This window comes from Macrosteles quadrilineatus, unplaced genomic scaffold (assembly GCF_028750875.1).
Source record: "Macrosteles quadrilineatus isolate MER2022 unplaced genomic scaffold, UCM_ALF_1.0 Scaffold_4__1_contigs__length_99947679, whole genome shotgun sequence".
Classification (NCBI taxonomy): domain Eukaryota; kingdom Metazoa; phylum Arthropoda; class Insecta; order Hemiptera; family Cicadellidae; genus Macrosteles; species Macrosteles quadrilineatus.
In genome coordinates, this window is record NW_026542597.1 from 78373328 (window position 1) to 78382167 (window position 8840).

The following is an 8840-nucleotide window of genomic DNA, read 5'->3' on the forward strand; positions in this document are numbered from 1 at the left end:
TATGGATGTATGGATGGATGTATGGATGTATGGATGTATGGATGTATGTTTGTGACAAGTGAACGCGAAAAATACTGGTCGGATTGGGCTGAAATTTGGCATGATGATAGCTCACATTCCTGATTAACATATAGGCATATTCTTATTTCAAAAATCCTTTCGGGCTCCGCCCCAGTGGCTCTGGAGTTTCCCATGTTAACCTTATGAGAAATGGAATTATTGAATCTTAACAGCTGTTTCAATTAAACAAGTTGGTTCTGTTCTATGATGTTCAATAGCATTAAAGTTACAAGGATTACCAACAGGGTGCAGCACTATTATTTCTTTTACATTTATGACAACAGCTAATTTGCAACCAAAAGGTGAGTGAGCGTAGCGAACAAACTTCAACCTGGAGGCGAGTTAGCGTAGCGAACGAGCTAACCTGAAGGCAAGTGAGCGCAGCGAACGAGCTCCAACCTAAAGGTGAGTGAGCGTAGCGAACGAGCTCCAACCTAAAGGTGAGTGAGCGTAGCGAACAAACTTCAACCAGGACGTGATTGAGCCATGCGAACGAGATAATCTTGAAAATTAAGAAGTTAAACGGGGCAAAGCCCGCGGTTTACAGCTAGTAAGAAATAATTTAAGAATTGCTGTGATAAAAGGATTTTCCACTGATTTCGTAATGGAACGTTATATTGCAAAACATGACATGATAAAGAGGAAAATCAATTTTAAAATCAGAAAATAACATTGCAAATACTTATTTGGTACAATTCAGTAACTCCCAATAAATATGTGTTGTTTGAAATAAAATTTAAAAATGAACAGCTGTTTTATTAAAAAGTATTATTCACATGGCCAAAATGTAAACAACTCCTGTGGAGGGATCTTTAAAGGTTTCTGGGGCAGAGCCCTAAGGGATTTTGATTAGTTTTTCTTTTGATAACTCATCTACAGACCAAGAACTTTCTTTGGACACCTCTACCAAGTTTCTACGCCCAGCCGTTCTCTCAAATTAGGTGGGACAAAGTTTCCTATTAAATATTTAAATTCCCCATGTTAATCTTATGGGAGAAAATCCAACTTTGATGGTCTGTGGGGCAAAGCCCGAGGATTTTTATTACAGGAATTGGTGAAAGGGGGCGTCTACACAAAAAATACTTTATTTTGACACGTCGTTTGTAAAAATCCGCCCATTATTAACGGAGGAGTAGTGTTTTGTATAAATCGCCTTCACGTATTATATATAAGGATGGTTTATGGTGGTGTGACTTTTAGTTTTCTCAAAAGTTCATGGGTACTTTAATTGGGATTTATATATGGATTAGGTAACTATTATATTTCTGTATTAAACCGAATAGTGAACCACAAGTCATACAATCTACCCGGAATGTAAGAGAAGATTTTATTCGACTCACTCAAATGTGGTGATGAAACGCCATGACATTACACAAGCTTCAGAAATAAAAAACTTCAAAATGCTGGAATGGGATTGTAGCGTATTCTAAAGTCTATTTTAGAAATAATAAAAGTGGACTGTATATATGGGGTTATTAATTTAATTTTGCAAAACAACAGAAAGTAAAAATTATGGACTTTTGGTTTGGTTTAGAATTTAGTCAAGGTCTCCATCGGCACTCCCGTGTTGCTAACACTGTAAATTGTATATTTATGTTACATATTAATTAATAGCTTAGTATAAAATAAATAAATTTGCCAAGTTTGATAAAAATATATCCATAAAAAAGCAAACTGCAACAATTTTATTTTCCTCTATAAGAATAACATGGGAATTTTTTATTTAATACTAACTTTTATTATTTATCTCAATAACCATTAGAGATAGAGCAAACCTTGTAATATAAAAAAGATGTATTTTTAGACGTTCTTTAACTTTTGTATTTACAAAAATCCTCTAATACCAATAGTTTGTGAAATATTGTCAAAAAAGTGAAAATTGGCCGCCATTTTCCAAGATGGCGGCTGAAGCACAGCAGGGATTTATGGGGACTTTTGAAATTTTATTTATTTAGACTTACTAAACAACTGTGCAAAGTTTCAACTTAGTCCGAATTTGTTAGGTCGAATGGCTTTATCTATAAGTATAAAAGAGGATGTTTGTATATATATTTGTTTGTTTGTTTGGCAGTGATAAACTCAGACACCGCTGAACCGATTGCCACAAAACTTGGTACATACGTGTAGAATGTCATGGAATAGGTTTATACACCATCAATTTCGTGATCCGTCCAATCGGCTCCGCCCCAGTGGCTCTGGAGTTTCCCATGTTAACCTTATGAGAAATGGAATTAATGAATCTTAACAGCTGTTTCAATTAAACAAGTTGGTTCTGTTCTATGATGTTCAATAGCATTAAAGTTACAAGGATTACCAACAGGGTGCAGCACTATTATTTCTTTTACATTTATGACAACAGCTAATTTGCAACCAAAAGGTGAGTGAGCGTAGCGAACAAACTTAACCTGGAGGCGAGTTAGCGTAGCGAACGAGCTAACCTGAAGGCAAATGAGCGCAGCGAACGAGCTCCAACCTAAAGGTGAGTGAGCGTAGCGAACGAACTTCAACCAGGACGTGATTGAGCCATGCGAACGAGATCATCTTGAAAATTAAGAAGTTAAACGGGGCAAAGCCCGCGGGATTATAAATAGTCAAAGGCAAGACAACGTCTGCCGGGTTCAGCTAGTTATTCCTAAAATTCTTGGACTATATCGCATTCTGTGACTTTCTCACACAACGTAAGAACGTAGTTGTTCTTATTTAGTAGCAGTAATAGTCAATGGTAAAACATTAGCGACAGCTGGTCCATATGTTGGGGCTGTAGTAATAATAGAGATTGATGGTTGGGGTATCTACTCTACTTCAGTATCCAATAGTCAAGATAAAACCATTGACCCTTAAATACATAAAACTAATCACTTATCCACTGGATTTTGTTTTTAAATACAGGTGTTTATTGTTGATCTATTGTTTTTCTGGAATCAAAATGTTTGGATTTTTATTGTGTTCAACACTTCAACAAAGCAATATGAAATAATTTTATTTTGTTCGTTACTACAGTAGCCTATTGTGTTTTACAAGTTTGTACAATGTCTGCAGCACACACTGTTGTTATACTATGCCTTTGCCAAATCTTGTTCATCAAAGTGATGCGGGCCAACGGTTTCAAATTCAAAGACAACGTGACGTACGACACATCAAAATAATTCTACGACACAAACTACGAATGCTACAACCTTGGTATATACACAGACAAAGTTCGATTCCACATAAGAAGGTGTAAAATCAATTACATGGTCAAAGACGTTGTCTCGCCGAGCTGTATCTTTTGTCCAATGAATTGTGCATTTTGCGCTAGACCTATTGAACATTACACTTGTGGAAGCAACACAGTGAAATTGTGGGGTGCAAAAGGTGAGGTGTACAAATGCCACTTTCACAGTTTGCACGCGATTGTTTGCAGTTCGCCGTGCCAAAACCTGGGGACATGTGTCAAGACGTATTATTCATACACCTGCTTTTGTACGAAGGAATACTACGGGAAGAATTGCGAAAAGAAAGCTGGTAATGTCTTAACTTATCTTGTCTTCTGTCATTATTACAATCTTACTTAGTTTTATTTTCCTATTACCTACCTAACTAGAGATAACTGGTGTCACTACGGTACTATCTCACTCTCTGGTTGAACGTTAGAGAAACAAACGTGCCACTGCTTTTGCTAGTTTGTTTTCGGTGTTTCGTGAATCGTGTTGTTAGGCTGGCCGTGTGATAGGTTGGTGGAAAGCTGTCAAATTAAGTTCCTTTTATTCATCATTCATTCAAACAATGCTATTTATTTGGGAATTTATTTATTTATTCATTCCCATAGAGATGAATGGTTTAGATGGAATTTTATTAGAACGACCATCGGTTTATGATCTTGTTAAAACGGGTTGCTCGTAAAATAATAAATAAATAAACTTAACTTATACTGCAATCATAATGTTGACATATTTTTGTTTACTATCAACAAAATAACAGGAGGACGCCATCTCGCAATGCCTCTAATTTGACAAGTCCCACCAACCTATCACACGGCCAACCTAACAACACAAAACTCTAAAAAAAACCAGCAAAAATAGTGGTCCCTTTTGTTAAACACAGAGTGGTGACTCCAGTTATTATTATAGCTCAGTGCTCCTAGAGCGAACTCACCACTGCTTGTTTAACTGGTAGCTTGAGTGGTTTAGCACCGAGCGGTCCAATTCAGCTATAGCTTATTTATGTTAAGTAATAAGTTCATTCTTAGTTACTAGTGAATATATTATGTAAATACTGTATAATATGTTTTATAAAAATACTTAACAGCCCATTTATGGACAATTTTGTGTATTCAGTGTCCTTCTACATTCCGACCACATAAAAATTATTTTTCCTACAGTCACCCGACAAAGTTGGCTTCCTTGTGCTGTTTATAGTACAGAAAGCTGCTAATTGCTGCATATTTATTCTTTGCCGTACGGTATATACTTTGTCGTACGGCTTATACTTTGCCGCACATCAGGATTCCAACAAAACAACACAAAACAGCGTGGTTCTATTATGCACGTAATCCGTGTACGCTTGGAAATAGGTTGGCAACACTTAAAGATAACAATACTATGAGCAGCTGATTGACTATTATAACTACGATTTAACCTGTCATTTTGTGTTTATAGTTTCGGTATTTCTGAACTTTCTGGATAACTTTTCTTTTAAACGTTTTTAAAACATTCCTACGGTCTTAATAAACAAGAAAATACCTTTAAAGCATGTTTTTAGGCGCGGAAACCACTTCAAATTACAAAAACCTACGGAACTATATTCTCAAAACATGGAGCACATTTCTTGCCGAGGAAAAATAGCGGAGTGATACGGACCGGTTACTACTTTCTCTAGGGCATTTATTTGTGTTGCCAGCTGAACCTAAAAACGTCTTGTATAGTGTTTGAAAGACTAATTATTTATATGCTTTATAGTGACTGTAGGAAACATATAATGTGTAACACGAGTGCAAAAGGCCTTTGCTGCACTCGAGATCATTCCATAACATTGCGTAAACATTGCTCTCGTGTGCAGCAAAGTGCCACTTTGCCCACTAGTTACACAAATAACTATTGTAAAATGGTCATGGTAGTGGTACTTTGATGAGACAAACATAGCCTAATCAACGACCTTTGCTTACACTTGCTACGAAAGATCCCCAAGCAGAGTTAAAAGAGGGGTTTTTAAGCATTTCAAAGTGCTTTTTAAAAAGGCAAAAACAAGCAAACTATAACATTTATACAATATTCTCCATAAGAATAACATGGGAATCTTTTACAATGTACAAGTAAATCGGTTCCGGGCCTAGGTCTTGCTGTGCCACCCACGGTAATAGCTACTTCCCTTTAAGAAAATTCGCTAAAAACAGCACAAAACTGCATTGTCAGCTAATTATAACTTGTGTAGTAGAGATTAAACAACACTTTAATGACATACACTAAACCCAAGCACTAAACCAACACATCAGTCATGACCTAACCTTCCACCGGCGCTGCACGTGTCCGATGTCTTTTTTAAATTACGGTTTTTTTGTATTTGTGTTTTGGCAAGTTAATGTTTAATGTTTCGTGTACGTGTAAGTGTTATTTGTGAACTTTAAACCTCATGACGACCATTCCATGGAATAAATCAATGTAACATTTGACCTGATGTGTTTGACCTGAACACGAAACAGCTGTAGTCAACTAACTACAATTTGGATCAGTTGACGGATACAGGTAATTTAAACCTTTTACCTAACCCGCCATGTTAAACTTCCCTATCCCAAGCATGATGTATACAACTTCCTTACTTCTCGAGTGATGTAAAGTTGAAAAAAACTCACTCGGTGATGTAATGAAACCCATTTAAATAACATTGAGTGGATAGCTTAAAAAATATACCTCTATGGAGCCAACGACGTTCAACGCTAGAAATCAGCTGTGTGTTTGAATTTTATTGTTATGCTTTGAAGAATTTTCATAACCTAGCTTTTGTTTGTAAATGAACGTTACTGTTAGAAGATGAGTGAAATTGATAATGAAGTATATTGCTCGTAACCTCCTGAATATTGTCGGGTCAGGTAAAATCTTGTACGTTACACGTAATGCAAGAGCGTGTTTACATCACTTCGGTGAATTATGCAACTCGCCTTCGCTCGTTGCACAACATTCACCTGCGTGATGTAAAAACGCTCTTACTACACTTGTAATGTAAATAGCTATTACTTGCCTCTCTCTAACACATCAGAAAGACACATGTGGCATTGTAGACGGCAGGGCGAGTCCAACACACGTCAAAATGTTTTGACAAAATGTTTTTTGAGGCAAACTCTGAAAAGTCAATGGTAACTTGTTGAAAAATGTTACACCTAAATTAACATGATAATTCATTGATTTACTTAACCTAAACCTTGGTTGATCTAATTTATGCCTAAATCTGGTCACATGATCATGTATTTCTTCTCTGACAAAAAACATATTTAAATTAATTTTGACAAACATCAATCCTCCAAAATATACAGGTTAACAATAGTCAGGATCCCCGATGAGACAAAAAGTGGCCTAGAGTGGGCTAACCTTTCTGAGTCCGTCAAAACTCTAACAGCTTTTTTTTGTTTGATTAAGATTTTTTCAATTCCAACTCCGTTACCCCAGATTATCAAACCATACCTGATAACACTTCCAAACAAAGCAAAATATGCCATTTTCAAGTATTTACTGGAAACATGTCTTTTTAGATTTATTAACAAATGTACAACTCTGGACAATTTATTATTTACAAAATTAATATGGTCAGACCATGACAGCTTACAGTCTAATTTTGTTGAGGTTAATGGAAGGAGATCAAAAACAGCAAGGTCAAAGGTCGGGGTACCGCAGGGTTCGGTTATGGGCCCCATTTTGTTTTTAATTTTAATTAATGACATTAGTTTTAATTTAGCTTGTAAGTCAACAATTTACGCTGATGACACCTCTTTACTTGTTAGCCATAGAGATTTAGATTGTATGGAAAATGTTGCCGATTCTGTTTTTAAAGATGCTGAAGAATGGTTTACAGTAAATGGATTGTTTTTAAATTCTCAAAAACACAGAGACTATTGGTGACCTTGAAAAAGAATCATGAAAACCATCAATTTGTTCATGATTATGAAAATGTTGTAACATTACTTGGTATAAAATTAGACTGTAAGCTGTCATGGTCTGACCATATTAATTTTGTAAATAATAAATTGTCCAGAGTTGTACATTTGTTAATAAATCTAAAAAGACATGTTTCCAGTAAATACTTGAAAATGGCATATTTTGCTTTCTTTGAAAGTGTTATCAGGTATGAAGAGTTGGAATTGAAATAATCTTAATCAAACAAAAAAAAGCTGTTAGAGTTTTGACGGACTCAGAAAGGTTAGCCCACTCTAGGCCACTTTTTGTCTCATCGGGGATCCTGACTACTGTTAACCTGTATATTTTGGAGGTATTGATGTTTGTGAAAATTAATTTAAATATGTTTTCTGTCAGAGAAGAAATACATGATCATGTGACCAGATTTAGGCATAAATTAGATCAACCAAGGTTTAGGTTAAGTAAATCAATGAATTATCATGTTAATTTAGGTGTAACATTTTTCAACAAGTTACTATTGACTTTTCAGAGTTTGCCTCAAAAAAAATTTCATAATAGATTGTATAATTGGTTACAACTGAACCCATCTTATACTCTTGATGAATTTTTAAATATTAAAATAGAGTCTTCAAGCCTAGCCTAATTTTAGATTTTACATGATTTTTCTGTGATGTTAGCTCAATTTAATGTTGCTTGTTTATCAATGTGAATCATATATGACGATTCCTATTGCAAAATTTTGTAATTTTGTCAAATGTCTAATAAATGTCTTATTTGTCTTAAAAAAAGGCCAATGTTAAATTTTTAACTTTCAAATGAGTTGTGTAGCAAAATACAAATTTTCCTGAGGTAGTGGCTGTCACCAATCACGTTTTAGGGCTGTGTAAGTCCCTATTTTTAAAATTTAGTCAAAATTCTTCCGCAGGATTTTGAGATATATATTACAGACAGACAGACAAACAGACATAGCTCGTATTAGAGTATAGGATTAAAGGCTGCGGAACAGATTTGTTTACTTTGAGTTAGGTGAAAATTTTTTAATCTTATATTTGGGTCTCAGGCCAAAATCATGTTAGTTCAAAATTGGTTTGCTTTGGAAAGTGTTGATTTTTGAGGCCGGTATCCACAGTGCGAGGCTGCTCGCTGCGAATGCGTCGTGCCATCTGCCTCAGGGTGAGCTCTTTAGCTGGCAGCTAGTTTGTAACCACGAATGCTCACTGCGAGCACGCAAACCACCCACTTCGCTTTCCATAACACTTCACTAAATTTCTGATCATGTCATGACTATCCATGATGAAGCACAGCTTGGATAACGTTGATAACGATGATAACGTTTCTTTACTAAAAGTAGATATATAGGATTTTGCCGTGATTGTGGGAGACAGCCGCAGGAGATGTCCTAAATTTGGTCGCAATCACGGAGGACAATGATAATATTTATGTGACCTACGAAGATATTCAGGATTTTGCCGCTATCATTGAAGGAAGACAATGATGACGCCTTGGTGCCTCGGGAATGCAAGCTTAGTTGGAAATACCTATGATAATGTTAATAAAGATTATTAGAAGAGGTGGGCCTGGAGAACAAACTTGCGGGGGGGCCGCAGGTTCTTATCGCCGCCGCTGGCTTTGAGTAATAAACTTACAAGCTAAGTTTTAGCTCCTCCTAAACCAGCT